Source organism: Myxine glutinosa, chromosome 1 (assembly GCF_964187855.1).
Source record: "Myxine glutinosa chromosome 1, kmMyxGlut1.1, whole genome shotgun sequence".
In the NCBI taxonomy this organism is placed as follows: Eukaryota; Metazoa; Chordata; class Myxini; order Myxiniformes; family Myxinidae; genus Myxine; species Myxine glutinosa.
In genome coordinates, this window is record NC_136261.1 from 378,298,463 (window position 1) to 378,314,041 (window position 15,579).

Sequence of the window (15,579 nt, forward strand, 5' to 3'; positions counted from 1 at the left end):
TATATGGAAATACTGTTGAATGCAGAGAATGAATGGGATGGCAACATAGAGAGTAACCCAGTTTTAGGACCGGTAGAGAAGATAACCGAGAAGGAAGTTGAGGAAGCGATAAAAGCAATGAAGAGTAGAAAAGCGGGAGGGCCGACGGGAGTTGTGGAGATATGTTGAAGGCAGCGGGAAATTGGGGTGTGCAGAGAATGACAGAGATCTGCAATCTGGTGGTGAAAGAAGGCCGCATTCAGTGGCTTGGGAACAGAGTACCCTCGTCCCTCTATACAAGGGGAAAGGTGACCCTCTGGACTGTGGCTCGTATCGAGCGATAAAGTTATTGGAGCATGGAATGAAGGTATTGGAAAGGGTGTTGGAGAGGAGGATAAGGAAGAAAGTGAAGATTGATGAAATGCAGTTAGCTCTTCCTCACGGTTCAACAACAACAACAACCACAACAACAATGGCGGCGGCGCGGGGAGTGCGCGTCCTCACTCCGGCTTGGTTGGTAGGGGGTGTTGGGAGCAACACCAGGCCTTTCCAACGAGCCGCCATTGAACATGTGCTCGACGGGGTTACCACGTAGGGGCTCGCTGTCAGCTCCTCGTCAAGGGCGGAGCCCGGTAACACCCCGCACACCAATGGGAGCGGCGGACCGGTCCCATCTGGGGCGGAGCCAAGCAGCCGAGGGCATGTCACTCCCCGTTGAGCATGCGCAGGAAGAGGAGGTGACGTCAGATGCGCGCTGAGCTTGAAGCGAGAAGGACGCCACCTCCGAGCGCTGTGACACCTCCCTGCATCTTTTGGACGGTGCTTTATCCTGTCCCTGAGCCAAGGTGCACCTTGTGCTATCAACCGACCTGTCCTTCCCTGCCATCAATCCTTGTGTAAGTCAGTCTTGTTCCGTTTGTCTGTGGTCTGTCGGGGATAAGATAAGACTGTGTCTAAGTGCCTATCTCTCTGTGTCTTTCCCTCATTACCTTGTAATCTACCCCTTTTCTCCCCCACCATTATATCCTCCTCCGGAGGTCTTGAGAACTGTACCCCTTGTGTCGTTTCATTTACCCCAGTCGTTGTGTCCTTTCCAAATCATTGATTTAGCATAGCGCGACTTGGTCAATGTCGGGTGGAATCGGGTGAGTTGGGGAAGACTCGGGGGAATTGTTAGGTCGCGGCAATACCACCGCTCGTAAATAACATCGAATCCGCGATCCGTAACAATATTTCTGACGTTATTATTTTTATTATTATTCTGACATATTTCTTTTCCATATTTCTGACTTTATCACTTGGAAATCTATACATCTTATATTTCCCAGATTGGTTTGAACAACATAAGCAGAACCAGTCATTTTGTTTGGCAATAAACAACATTCCCGTACCAAGCTGACGTTCACGCACGGTGAAGTTAGACACAAAATGGCGCCACGAAATCACGTGACCAGAAATCTCGGGTCAGCGCATGGCGCAACTCTCTTTATACAGGGACTCTAGGTACCTTGAAGCATTGAGGGTGGAGGGGTGCATGTGTGTGTGTACATGACTGATGGGCCAGATGGCCTACTCCTGCGTCAGACTCCTTTTGTGTGTTTCCTTGTGTAACCCAACTCTCTTACTTTCGGGTTGCTGTGGATACCATCCAGATCATTAAAGAGATCTTTAAATTCCATCTCATAAATATAGACGGGAAATCTGACTTTCTGTCCCTTTTAGGAGAGCGTGCTTCAAGATACAGTACTCAGTAGTGCCTCCAGCTATCAGTATCACCGCCAACCAGACAGAGTCAAATACAGACGAGAAATGCAGCACAAACAAATAAATAAATAAACATTATGGAAGACTGCATGGTCCTGACTCCACAAGGATCTCTGGGTGACTCCCATGACATCAAGCGGATAACTCCTGGTTCTCAGATCAACAACAACAACAACAACAACAACAACAACAGGAATAAGAACAAAGACATCAACCAGCTGATGTTGACCTGATGATGATTCTTCATGGGTGCAGGTCTTTTCAGTTGTCTCTATCCAGATCCTGTGGGGGGTTTCGGTTGTGGGACATTATCCCCCAAGAGTCATGTTCAGGGGGATATGATCTCCTGAGGGTAGGGGGGAGGGAGAGGAGAGGATCCATAGTTGTTGAGCATCTTAAAAGTCTCAATAATGTCTCCGCATGCAAGTCGATAGATTCGAGTCGGAAGATTTCGTTTTCAAAGTCAAACCTCATAAGTGAGGCCTACCAGGGTTGGGACCAATGTCACTGCAGCTCTCCGTTGTGTATTCTCCAAGATATAAATGTAAATATATAAAAGACATAAATAGGTCCTTCATTCGTGGAGCAGCAAGAGTGCAAGACCCAGATTCCAGTTTATATCAAAAGGCAAGACTGTAAAATAAACCATGTCGGCGACCCAATGTTCTAAATACCGTTCACACACGATTGCAGGGCTCGACCACGAGGCGATGCTCACGAGCCGCGATGACGAAATATCAACTGCACGCTTACGCGTGACGTCATTGAACCGGAGCGGGGAAACCCGGAAGTGAGTATCAGAAGTTGAAATGCAAAGTTATTTTTCAGTGTGAGATGCAAGACACACCTTCGCTGATTGCATTGTGGCGTTAACTCGTTTGGCGGATCAAATTTGTCGAAGCCAAAGGGAGAATGTATTTATAAATGATCATTTTACCTTCTCGTTCGACGTCGACAAATGATTGCCTTTTGGAGCATTGCCATTTATACTTCAGGTTTATTTGTGGCGGTAAAATAACTGTCTTCAGAACCCGACGTGTGTGTGTGTGTGTGTGTGTGTGTGTGTGTGTGTGTGTGTGTGTGTGTGTGTGTGTGTGTGTGTGTGTGTGTGTGTGTGTGTGTGTGTGTGTGTGTGTGTGTGTGTGTGTGTGTGTGTGTGTGTGGGGGGGTGTGTGTTCCATGGGCGACTCCAGAGGCGAATTTTCTTGGGCGAGTCTGCATTGCATGGGCGAGTCTGGGTGATCTAGTCTGCTTGGCCGAGTCTGCATTGCATGGGCGAGTCTAAGTTGGGCGAGTCTGCTTGGGTGAGTCTGTGTGGGCTTCGGTGAGTCTGTGTGGGATTGGCTGAGTCTGTGTGGGCTTGGGTGAGTGTGTGGGCTTGGGTGAGTGTGTGGGCTTGGGTGAGTGTGTGGGCTTGGGTAAGTCTATGTGGGCTTGGGTGAGTGTGTGTGCGTTTGGTGAGTCTATGTGGGCTTGGGTGAGTCTGTGTGGGCTTGGGTGAGTCTGTGTGGGCTTGGGTGAGTGTGTGGGCTTGGGTGAGTGTGTGGGCTTGGGTGAGTCTTTGTGGGCTTGGGTGAGTCTGTGTGGGCTTGGGTGAGTGTGTGGGCTTGGGTGAGTATGTGGGCTTGGGTGAGTCTTTGTGGGCTTGGGTGAGTCTGTGTGGGCTTGGGTGAGTGTGTGGGCTTGGGTGAGTATGTGGGCTTGGGTGAGTCTTTGTGGGCTTGGGTGAGTCTGTGTGGGCTTGGGTGAGTGTGTGGGCTTGGGTGAGTCTATGTGGGCTTGGGTGAGTATGTGGGCTTGGGTGAGTCTATGTGGGCTTGGGTAAGTCTGTGTGGGCTTGGGTGAGTGTGTGGGCTTGGGTGAGAGTGTGGGCTTGGGGGAGTATGTGGGCTTGGGTAAGTCTGTGTTGGCTTGGGTGAGTGTGTGGGCTTGGGTGAGTATGTGGGCTTGGGTGAGTCTTTGTGGGCTTGGGTGAGTCTGTGTGGGCTTGGGTGAGTGTGTGGGCTTGGGTGAGTCTATGTGGGCTTGGGTGAGTATGTGGGCTTGGGTGAGTCTATGTGGGCTTGGGTAAGTCTGTGTGGGCTTGGGTGAGTGTGTGGGATTGGGTGAGTGTGTGGGCTTGGGTGAGTCTTTGTGGGCTTGGGTGAGTCTGTGTGGGCTTGGGTGAGTGTGTGGGCTTGGGTGAGTATGTGGGCTTGGGTGAGTATGTGGGCTTGGGTGAGTCTGTGGGCTTGGGTGAGTCTGTGTGGGCTTGGGTGAGTGTGTGTGCGTTTGGGTGTCTATGTGGGCTTGGGTGAGTCTGTGTGGGCTTGGGTGAGTCTGTGTGTGCTTGGGTGAGTGTGTGGGCATGGGTGAGTCTTTGTGGGCTTGGGTGAGTCTGTGTGGGCTTGGGTGAGTCTGTGTGGGCTTGGGTGAGTCTGTGTGCGTTTGGGTGAGTATGTGGGCTTGGGTGAGTCTGTGTGGGCTTGGGTGAGTGTGTGGGCTTGGGTGAGTGTGTTGGCTTGGGTGAGTCTGTGTGGGCTCGGGTGAGTCTTTGTGGGCTCGGGTGAGTCTTTGTGGGCTTGAGTGAGTCTGTGGGCTTGGGTGAGTCTGTGTGGAATTGGGTGAGTATGTGGGCTTGGGTGAGTCTGTGTGGGCTTGGGTGAGTCTGTGTGGGCTTGGGCGAGTCTGGGTGGATTTGGGGGAGTCTGTGTGGGCTTGGGTGAGTCTGTGTGGGCTTGGGTGAGTCTGTGTGTGATTGGGTGAGTCTGTGTGGGCTTGGGTGAGTCTTAGTATGTGGGCTTGGGTGAGTCTGGGTGGGCTTGGGTGAGCCTGTGTGGGCTTGGATGAGTCTTTGTGGGCTTGGGTGAGTCTGTGTGGGATTGGGTGAGTCTTTGTGGGCTTGGGTGAGTCTGTGTGGCCTTGGGTGAGTCTTTGTGGGCTTGGGTGAGTGTGTGGGCTTGGGTGAGTCTTTGTGGGCTTGGGTGAGTCTATGTGGGCTTGGGTGAGTCTTTGTGGGCTTGGGTGAGTCTGTGTGGGCTTGGGTGAGTCTGTGTGGGCTTGGGTGAGTCTTTGTGGGCTTGGGTGAGTCTATGTGGGCTTGGGTGAGTCTGTGTGGGCTTGGGTGAGTCTATGTGGGCTTGGGTGAGTCTGTGTAGGCTTGGGTGAGTCTTTGTGGGCTTGGGTGAGTCTGTGTGGGCTTGGGTGAGTCTGTGTGGGATTGGGTGAGTATGTGGGCTTGGGTGAGTCTGTGTGGGCTTGGGTGAGTCTGGGTGGAATTGGGTGAGTCTGTGTGGGCTTGGGTGAGTCTGTGTGGGCTTGGGTGAGTCTGTGTGGACTTGGGAGAGTCTGTGGGGGCTTGGGTGAGTCTTAGTATGTGGGCTTGGGTGAGTCTGGGTGAGTCTGTGTGGGATTGGGTGAGTCTGTGTGGGCTTGGGTGAGTCTGTGTGGGCTTGGATGTTGGGTGAGTCTATGTGGGCTTGGGTGAGTCTGTGTGGGTTTGGGTGAGTCTTAGACTGTGGGCTTGGGTGAGTCTGTGTGGGCTTGGGTGAGTCTGTGTGGGCTTGGGTGAGTCTGTGTGGGCTTGGGTGAGTCTGTGTGGGCGTGGGTGAGTCTGTGTGGGCTTGGGTGAGTATGTGGGCTTGGGTGAGTCTGTGTGGCCTTGGGTGAGTCTGTGTGGCCTTGGGTGAGGCTGTGTGGCCTTGGGTGAGTCTGTGTGGCCTTGGGTGAGTCTGTGTGGGCTTGGGTGAGTATGTGGGCTTGGGTGAGTCTGTGTGGACTTGGGTGAGTCTGTGTGGGCTTGGGTGAGTCTATGTGGGCTTGGGTGAGTCTGTGTGGGCTTGGGTGAGTCTGTGTGGGCTTGGGTGAGTCTGGGTGGGCTTGGGTGAGTCTGTGTGGGCTTAGGTGAGTCTGTGTGGGCTTGGGTGAGTCTGTGTGGGCTTGGGTGAGTCTTAGTATGTGGGCTTGGGTGAGTCTGTGTGGGCTTGGGTGAGTCTGTATGGGATTTGGATGAGTCTATGTGGGCTTGTGTGAGTCTATGTGGGCTTGGGTGAGTCTGTGTGGGCTTGTGTGAGTCTATGTGGGCTTGGGTGAGTCTGTGTGGGCTTGGGTGAGTCTATGTGGGCTTGGGTGAGTCTATGTGGGCTTGGGTGAGTCTATGTGGGCTTGGGTGAGTCTGTGTGGGCTTGGGTGAGTCTATGTGGGCTTGGGTGAGTCTGTGTGGGCTTGGGTGAGTCTGTGTGGGCTTGGGTGAGTCTGTGTGGGCTTGGGTGAGTCTGTGTGGGCTTGGGTGAGTCTGTGTGGGCTTGGGTGAGTCTGTGTGGGCTTGGGTGAGTCTGTGTGGGCTTGGGTGAGTCTGTGTGGGCTTGGGTGTGTCTGTGTGGGCTTGGGTGAGATATCAATTTAAAATACTGTACATAGACAGCTATGTAAATGTTGTTCATTTATACGACTTAAAATTGAAAAGATGAACTGAACATTCAAACAATGAAGCCAGATATTTTATCTGTAAAAATTTTAAACTTTTAAAAACAAAAATGTTCAAACAAAACCAAAGCGTTGTTTCAGTTACCATCTTGCACTCCCACAAACATTTATTTTCACTTGTGTTCTCCATATTCTCATGATAAAGGTTTGTTGAAGATTTTATGACAAAAGGTCATTTGGTAAAAATGTTATGGCCTGGACAAACACACTGCAGCCCACTGGTAATTAAATAAAGAAACACGGAAGCAATTAGTAAAATCTTATGTCTCACGCTTGACGCGCTGTGGCGGGGCTGATAAGGGTGAATGATTTATAGTCACTATAGTGTAGCAGCATAGCAAACCTGTTGTGCATTTTGTGATACAAGCACCAAATTTGGCACAAATGTACATTAATATGTTGCGAACATTTTCAGATATTGGGCCACTTGAAATTCTGTAATTTTTTTTTTCAACTTTTTTCAAATTTCGTAATTTCAAATTTTTCGGGTGACACCGTCACAATTTCGGTCTTCGAGGCCGGCCGATATAGTGGGGCGGCTTAGCCCAAATATTCAAAAGAATTGTGCATTTTGTGATACAAGCACCAAATTTGGCACAAATGTACATTAATATGTTGCGAACATTGTGTGGTCAGCAATGAAGACGAGAGTCTGAATTACATGTATGCAAAAGACCTTGTGAACCAGTGAAGCAAATACACGGGTAAGCATGAATTAAATCTAGGGCATGATATAATTTCCATGATGTTTACCTCTACACTCAATGGTGGAAGGAGGTAATGTTTTGATCCCAGCTTGTCTGTATGTCTGTTTGTCTGTTAGTCCACAAAATTCCAGACAAAGCTTGTAGTAGTGGTAGTTGTAGTGGTAGTGGTGATAACAGAAATTGTTATATAGAACTGAACTTATATTATTATTATATGCAGAAAATAACTTCATTTCTATATGCCCTGCAGTGGACAGGTTAATTGGTTTATGCACTGAAGGGGTCACCCTGGTGTGCACTGCTGTGTTCTGCCTCACTGAGTTGTTCAGGTATGATGTACTCAGCACAAGCTTCCGGTCGGCCCGGAGGTGGGGGTGCGGGGCCTGTCACGGAACGTCAAAACAAACGGCCTGCCGGGGCCGCCCAAAAGTCGGGCGTGAGGGGCGCGTCCACTAATGGAACGCCTCTCGCTTCCCAGATCGAGGGCCACGTGGTCAGGAGAACCTCGTCCCTTCCGGTCACACTTTGCCTATCGGCCGGCCTCAAAGACCGAAATTGTGACGGTGTCACCCGAAAAATTTGAAATTACGAAATTTGAAAAAATTCGAAAAAAAAAATTACGGAATTTCAAGTGGCCCAATATCTGAAAATGTTCGCAACATATTAATATACATTTGTGCCAAATTTGGTGCTTGTATCACAAAATGCACAATTCTTTTGAATATTTGGGCTAAGCCGCCCCACTACTATGACTTTGCCCTTTCATATTTTCAAACAATTTTTTTTTATTTTCTCCATTATCTTATAATAAAGGTTTGTTGAAAATTTTATGACAAAAGGTCAATGGTTAAAAAAAGTTATGGCCCGGAAAGACAGACAAACACACGCACACACAGAAGAGATTGCAAAACCCTGTCTCGCTCTGTGCGGGGTGCGGGGGGGAAGTGGGGGGGGGGGGGCGAGGGGGGGGGAAGTGGGGGGGGGGGCGGACATACATAATTGGACACACCCCTGATGTTTGGTAAGAATAACTTAATTGGTCTTTCACAAATAAACTTGCATTTTTACGGTGTAGGCCATAGGGCAAAGCCGTCAAGAACAGTGTTTGTCCGTATGTATATTTGTGTATGTATGTATGTATGTATGTATGCATGTATGTATGTATGTATGTATGTATGTATGTATGTATGTATGTATGTATGTCCCCTCAAATGTATACAAATCAGAGCTGAGGATCTGGTCACATGACAGGGTGATGTGATTACGTCTGTTGTCATTGCGGCGGAACGGCAGCTGACTCTCCACACACCGCCATTTTGATTTACGTGCCGTTCATGCCGATTGCCGAACATATCGTCGAACCTGTCATGTATCACAATCGCCATGCTCTACATTTACGGTTTTCATTCAGTGTGAAACACAAACAAACCGATTGTTAAAATGACCATCAATATCGAAAGCATCGGCGTTATGTCTCTTCCAACCAAACGGTACGTACCCAACCCTTGTGGGGTACATAGATTGCAGTAGATCTTCCCTCAGTTCTGTAAGTAAAACTTACCTCGCGGATGTCTGGATTCCTCCAAATTTCTTTGTTTAATGTTATAAACAGCATTAGCGACTGTTAAAAAAGCTAATCATGTGTGTTTGTGGTTTATAATAGTTTACAAGACCGGCTACGCCGCTGTTAACCTTTCGGTCTTGTGACTTGTTTAATCTGCACAAATGCGCACAAACTGGAATGTCTACAATCTTAGATAGTTAGTCACAGGTTCACATTCTTTTTGTTGTCTGGAAATATGGTTTTACGAAACATTCCCAAAAGAAAGTCCCGGGAAGAACAATTTAGCAACAACAACAACTAGCATCTCATTGGTTCGGGAAGTGTGACGTCAAATGACGTCACGGTTTGTAGGGAGGATATCGTCTTATTGGTCGTTAGTCGCCCCCATCCTGGACCTGGTTCCGCTGGTACTAAGGTGTGGCTGCCTCGGTCTGTGGTCGTTAGTCGTGCCTTCTGGTAGCTGATCGACCTTGCTGTTTGCTGTCTCGCTGGCCTTCTCTACCGTAAGTTACTCGGCTGTCGCGAATCGGGGACATTTTGATTCGTTTTGAGGGTGTAGCCGGATTCGGGCCTTGCTCGGTTGAGACCGCTCTCATCGACTAGCGACTCATCCGGGTCGCCCAAGTTACGCACGAATGGCGTTCGTACGTAAATCCGTCAGCAGTGCCAAATAGCGATTATTTTGAATGGTCTTGCCTGGAAAGGTGGTGACAGTAGAAAAGGTAGATTAATTTAAATTGGAATTGGATAGGTACCTCAAACTCGAAGGATCGGGGATAGAGAGGTGTACTAATACTACTACTGGTACTACTACTACTACTACTATTATTACTATTATTACTATTGTTACTATTACTATTAGTAATATTACTATTATTACTAGTTTGAGCATTGAAGTGTGACTGAGTGTGATGTCCGTGAGAGGGTCTCATCGAAGGGTGGGTGTGTGCTCGGTCTTTGTGCATTTCCTACCCTACCATTATCACCTTTATAGTTTACTAGGGCATGCCCGTACGTGGGTGCAATGCCCGTACGTGGGTACGTGGGTACGTGGGTGCGAGTACGGTGACAATCCCCCCCCCCTCTATTTACATGAAATGGTTTGGTCCATTCGCAACGCCAAAGCGAACGGCGAACGCTTTACATGAAATGGTTTGGTCCATGAAATGTTTTGGTCCATTCGCAACGCCAAAGCGAACGGCGAACGGCTTGCGAGTACAGTGACAATCCCCCCCCCCCCCCTCTATTTACATGAAATGGTTTTAATTAGTTTTAAAACGTAGTTTAACGCCAACATAGCGGCAACATAGTTTGCCAACGTGAAATAAATGAATACGCTCTCAAATGTGCCGTCCGAGGCAGAGTCTGTTCGCCACGTTCGGCACACGCGATAACTCGCTGCTCTCTGATTGGTTGAATCGTTTTTTGGACATAGCTCGGTAAGTACTTGTCCGATTAATATGAAACCTTGAAAAGGCACATCCTCGGGTCCCCAGCAATATACCTGGCAAGTTTAAAGTATATCGGACCCGTGGTTGTCGAGAAACAGCGGTCATAGACAAACATACACACATACACACATACACGCATACACACAGAGATTAATGGAATTATAGATAGATACCGCCATAAAAAACGTCCTTGTAGCAATAAAAATACCTTTACCTGAAATGTTATTGTTTCGAGGTGTGGCCCCGCCCCCTTCCCCCATTGGAATTGGGCTGTGGCCCGAGACACATTTGTTTGGTCTGATGTTGGTGCAGGCGAGACGGGCCGAATGACCTTTCATTGCAGTCTAGTTTTCTTCTTAATAATCATCTTTATCTGCATCTTCATTTCTTTTCTTCATCTTCCTCTTCATCCTCGACGTCTTCATCACCATCTTCTACGTCTTCATCTTCATCTTCGACGTCTTCATCATCTTCTACGTCTTCCTCTTCATCTTCTACGTCTTCCTCTTCATCCTCGACATCTTCATCTTCATCTTCGACGTCTTAATCTTCGACGTCTTAATCTTCGACGTCTTAATCTTCGACGTCTTCATCTTCGACGTCTTCATCTTCGACGTCTTCATCTTCGACGTCTTCATCTTCGACGTCTTCATCTTCTACGTCTTCATCTTCATCTTCGACGTCTTCATCTTCGACGTCTTCATCTTCGACGTCTTCATCTTCGACGTCTTCATCTTCGACGTCTTCATCCTCGACGTCTTCATCCTCGACGTCTTCATCTTCTTCGACGTCTTCATCTTCGGCATCTTTATCTTCTTCATCTTCTTCGTCTTGATCTTCATCCTCTTCATCTTCATCCTCCATCCTCCATCTTCATTCTTCATCTTCATCCTCTTCCTCTTCATCCTCTACATCTTCCTCTTCATCCTCTACATCTTCCTCTGTCTTCTTTATCTTCATCTTCTACGTCTTCGTCCTCATCTTCGGCATCTTTATCTTCTTCATCTTCTTTGTCTTGATCTTCGTCCTCTTCGTCCTCTTCGTCCTCTTCGTCTTCCTCTTCGTCTTCCTCTTCGTCTTCCTCTTCGTCTTCCTCTTCGTCTTCCTCTTCGTCTTCCTCTTCGTCTTCGTCGTCTTCGTCCTCTTCGTCTTCCTCTTCTTCGTCTTCCTCTTCTTCCTCTTCGTCTTTCTACGTCTTCCTCTTCGTCCTCTACGTCTTCCTCTTCGTCCTCTACGTCTTCCTCTTTGTCCTCTACGTCTTCCTCTTCGTCCTCTACGTCTTCCTCTTCGTCCTCTACGTCTTCCTCTTCGTCCTCTACGTCTTCCTCTTCGTCCTCTACGTCTTCCTCTTCGTCCTCTATGTCTTCCTCTTCGTCCTCTACGTCTTCCTCTTCGTCCTCTGCGTCTTCCTCGTCGTCCTCTGCGTCTTCCTCGTCGTCCTCTGCATCTTCCTCGTCGTCCTCTGCGTCTTCCTCGTCGTCCTCTGCGTCTTCCTCGTCTTCCTCGTCGTCCTCTGCGTCTTCCTCGTCGTCCTCTGCGTCTTCCTCGTCGTCCTCTGCGTCTGCCTCGTCGTCCTCTGCGTCTTCCTCTTCGTCCTCTGCGTCTGCCTCTTCGTCCTCTGCGTCTTCCTCTTCGTCCTCTGCGTCTTCCTCTTCGTCCTCTGCGTCTTCCTCTTCGTCCTCTGCGTCTTCCTCTTCGTCCTCTGCGTCTTCCTCTTCGTCCTCTGCGTCTTCCTCTTCGTCCTCTGCGTCTTCCTCTTCGTCCTCTGCGTCTTCCTCTTCGTCCTCTGCGTCTTCCTCTTCGTCCTCTGCGTCTTCCTCTTCGTCCTCTGCGTCTTCCTCTTCGTCCTCTGCGTCTTCCTCTTCGTCCTCTACGTCTTCCTCTTCGTCCTCTACGTCTTCCTCTTCGTCCTCTACGTCTTCCTCTTCGTCCTCTACGTCTTCCTCTTCGTCCTATACGTCTTCCTCTTCGTCCTATACGTCTTCCTCTTCGTCCTCTACGTCTTCCTCTTCGTCCTCTACGTCTTCCTCTTCGTCTACGTCTTCCTCCTCTACGTCCTGCTCTTCGTCCTCTACGTCTTGCTCTTCGTCCTCTACGTCTTGCTCTTCGTCCTCTACGTCTTGCTCTTCGTCCTCTACGTCTTGCTCTTCGTCCTCTTCGTCTTGCTCTTCGTCCTCTACGTCTTGCTCTTCGTCCTCTACGTCTTGCTCTTCGTCCTCTACGTCTTGCTCTTCGTCCTCTACGTCTTGCTCTTCGTCCTCTACGTCTTGCTCTTCGTCCTCTACGTCTTGCTCTTCGTCCTCTACGTCTTGCTCTTCGTCCTCTACGTCTTGCTCTTCGTCCTCTACGTCTTGCTCTTCGTCCTCTACGTCTTGCTCTTCGTCCTCTACGTCTTGCTCTTCGTCCTCGACGTCTTGCTCTTCGTCCTCGACGTCTTGCTCTTCGTCCTCGACGTCTTGCTCTTCGTCCTCGACGTCTTGCTCTTCGTCCTCGACGTCTTGCTCTTCGTCCTCGACGTCTTGCTCTTCGTCCTCGACGTCTTGCTCTTCGTCCTCGACGTCTTGCTCTTCGTCCTCGACGTCTTGCTCTTCGTCCTCGACGTCTTGCTCTTCGTCCTCGACGTCTTGCTCTTCGTCCTCGACGTCTTGCTCTTCGTCCTCGACGTCTTGCTCTTCGTCCTCGACGTCTTGCTCTTCGTCCTCGACGTCTTGCTCTTCGTCCTCGACGTCTTGCTCTTCGTCCTCGACGTCTTGCTCTTCGTCCTCGACGTCTTGCTCTTCGTCCTCGACGTCTTGCTCTTCGTCCTCGACGTCTTGCTCTTCGTCCTAGACGTCTTGCTCTTCGTCCTCGACGTCTTGCTCTACGTCCTCGACGTCTTGCTCTACGTCCTCGACGTCTTGCTCTTCGTCCTCGACGTCTTGCTCTTCGTCCTCGACGTCTTGCTCTTCGTCCTCGACGTCTTGCTCTTCGTCCTCGACGTCTTGCTCTTCGTCCTCGACGTCTTGCTCTTCGTCCTCGACGTCTTGCTCTTCGTCCTCGACGTCTTGCTCTTCGTCCTCGACGTCTTGCTCTTCGTCCTCGACGTCTTGCTCTTCGTCCTCGACGTCTTGCTCTTCGTCCTCGACGTCTTGCTCTTCGTCCTCGACGTCTTGCTCTTCGTCCTCGACGTCTTGCTCTTCGTCCTCGACGTCTTGCTCTTCGTCCTCGACGTCTTGCTCTTCGTCCTCGACGTCTTCCTCTTCGTCCTCGACGTCTTCCTCTTCGTCCTCTACGTCTTCCTCTTCGTCCTCTACGTCTTCCTCTTCGTCCTCTACGTCTTCCTCTTCGTCCTCTACGTCTTCCTCTTCGTCCTCTACGTCTTCCTCTTCGTCCTCTACGTCTTCCTCTTCGTCCTCTACGTCTTCCTCTTCGTCCTCTACGTCTTCCTCTTCGTCACACACACAAACTGCGTCCCGCTCTCCGTCCTCTCTCCGTCCTCCACGTCCCGCTCTCCGTCCTCCACGTCCCGCTCTCCGTCCTCCACGTCCCGCTCTCCGTCCTCCACGTCCCGCTCTCCGTCCTCCACGTCCCGCTCTCCGTCCTCCACGTCCCGCTCTCCGTCCTCCACGTCCCGCTCTCCGTCCTCCACGTCCCGCTCTCCGTCCTCCACGTCCCGCTCTCCGTCCTCCACGTCCCGCTCTCCGTCCTCCACGTCCCGCTCTCCGTCCTCCACGTCCCGCTCTCCGTCCTCCGCGTCCCGCTCTCCGTCCTCCGCGTCCCGCTCTCCGTCCTCCGCGTCCCGCTCTCCGTCCTCCGCGTCCCGCTCTCCGTCCTCCGCGTCCCGCTCTCCGTCCTCTGCGTCCCGCTCTCCGTCCTCCGCGTCCCGCTCTCCGTCCTCCGCGTCCCGCTCTCCGTCCTCCGCGTCCCGCTCTCCGTCCTCCGCGTCCCGCTCTCCGTCCTCCGCGTCCCGCTCTCCGTCCTCCGCGTCCCGCTCTCCGTCCTCCGCGTCCCGCTCTCCGTCCTCCGCGTCCCGCTCTCCGTCCTCCGCGTCCCGCTCTCCGTCCTCCGCGTCCCGCTCTCCGTCCTCCGCGTCCCGCTCTCCGTCCTCCGCGTCCCGCTCTCCGTCCTCCGCGTCCCGCTCTCCGTCCTCCGCGTCCCGCTCTCCGTCCTCCGCGTCCCGCTCTCCGTCCTCCGCGTCCCGCTCTCCGTCCTCCGCGTCCCGCTCTCCGTCCTCCGCGTCCCGCTCTCCGTCCTCCGCGTCCCGCTCTCCGTCCTCCGCGTCCCGCTCTCCGTCCTCCGCGTCCCGCTCTCCGTCCTCCGCGTCCCGCTCTCCGTCCTCCGCGTCCCGCTCTCCGTCCTCCGCGTCCCGCTCTCCGTCCTCCGCGTCCCGCTCTCCGTCCTCCGCGTCCCGCTCTCCGTCCTCCGCGTCCCGCTCTCCGTCCTCCGCGTCCCGCTCTCCGTCCTCCGCGTCCCGCTCTCCGTCCTCCACGTCCCGCTCTCCGTCCTCCACGTCCCGCTCTCCGTCCTCCACGTCCCGCTCTCCGTCCTCCACTACTTTGTTCTCATTTTACAAGTGGAAACCTGTTTTCATAAATGACGAACCAAGAGATGAAAAACCCATTTCCATTTCAGAAACAACAGGAATCATCTTGTTCTTTTTTACATTTTGTGAGTTCTGTTCTGTTGTTCAGCATAAAAATCTTTATTCTAAGTGTCGAGGCCGCCGTCTCTATAACATTCCAGAATTAAAATGGGAATATCATTCCAAACTGTTGGTCCCTGGTGTTTCCCTGTCATTCCCTGGTGTTGGGCTAGCGGCTAGGGTGCCGACTTAGGATCCTAGGATCCTGGGTTCGAATCCTGGTCAATCGCTGAATTAACGCCAGGGGGGTTGACTCAGCCTGTCATCCTTCCGAGGTCGGCAAATTGAGTACCAGTTCACTGGTAATTCCCTGCTTGTCGTTAAAGGCGGCAAAAAGGGTTGGCATCAGGAAGGGCATCCGACCGTAAAACATTGCTTCAAAAAGGGTACCGAAAAACAACAACAACCACGGTTCCCGAAAAAAGGCCAACCCCTGCTTGCGGGGAAAAATGGCCTCTAAAGGTGTTTTTTTTTAATTTATTTATTTATTTATTCCAAACACCTGTGTAGGTAGGTTCCTGTTAAGTTCTTCCCTTCATCTTCTTCATTCCAGTGAGTCACACCTTTGAAATTTTTCTGTTGCTCCCAAACCAGTATCTGTTTAACCTGTGCAGGTGTAGGTTTTGTCATTTCCTGATAGTGATTGTACAGTGTATCACAGATTGTTGTGGTGTTCATGAATACATCTTGTACCCACTGTAAAGCGAATTAGCACAACAATGAATCAACTGTTCAAGTTTATTTCGTTATTTTCAGCATTGTTGTTGAAATTAAGTTAGAATTTGTGTTTTTATATTAAAGCAATCACATTTATTGTTATGATTAACTTTTTCGACATTTTAAAATGAACTTTATAAAAACTATCAACAGCAACAACAGCAGCAGCAGCTTAAGTAGTCCTCTGCCTGTTTCACCAGAGGGGACTTCAGATGTACTCTCTGTCCGTTTGTCTGTCTGTCTATCTGTCCGTCCATCAATTTGTCTGTCCATCCATTTGTCTCTGTCTGTCTGTCCGTCCATCCCATTTTT

The 15,579-nt window shown here is 50.7% G+C and overlaps 1 protein-coding gene across 4 annotated transcripts in view; it reads left to right on the top strand.

Annotated features, from left to right (window-relative positions):
• Positions 1 to 15,579, top strand: part of LOC137415872 (E3 ubiquitin/ISG15 ligase TRIM25) — a 732,877-nt gene that overhangs the window by 133,336 nt on the left and 583,962 nt on the right. Inside the window, exon 1 of one of the 4 annotated variants that reach the window (XM_078770215.1) lies at positions 8,846 to 8,981. The exons of the other annotated variants lie outside the window; for them this stretch is intronic. The gene's annotated coding sequence lies outside the window, so the exon portion shown is untranslated. Of the gene's footprint in view, positions 1 to 8,845; positions 8,982 to 15,579 lie in introns of those variants that run through there. 4 annotated transcript variants of the gene reach the window in all.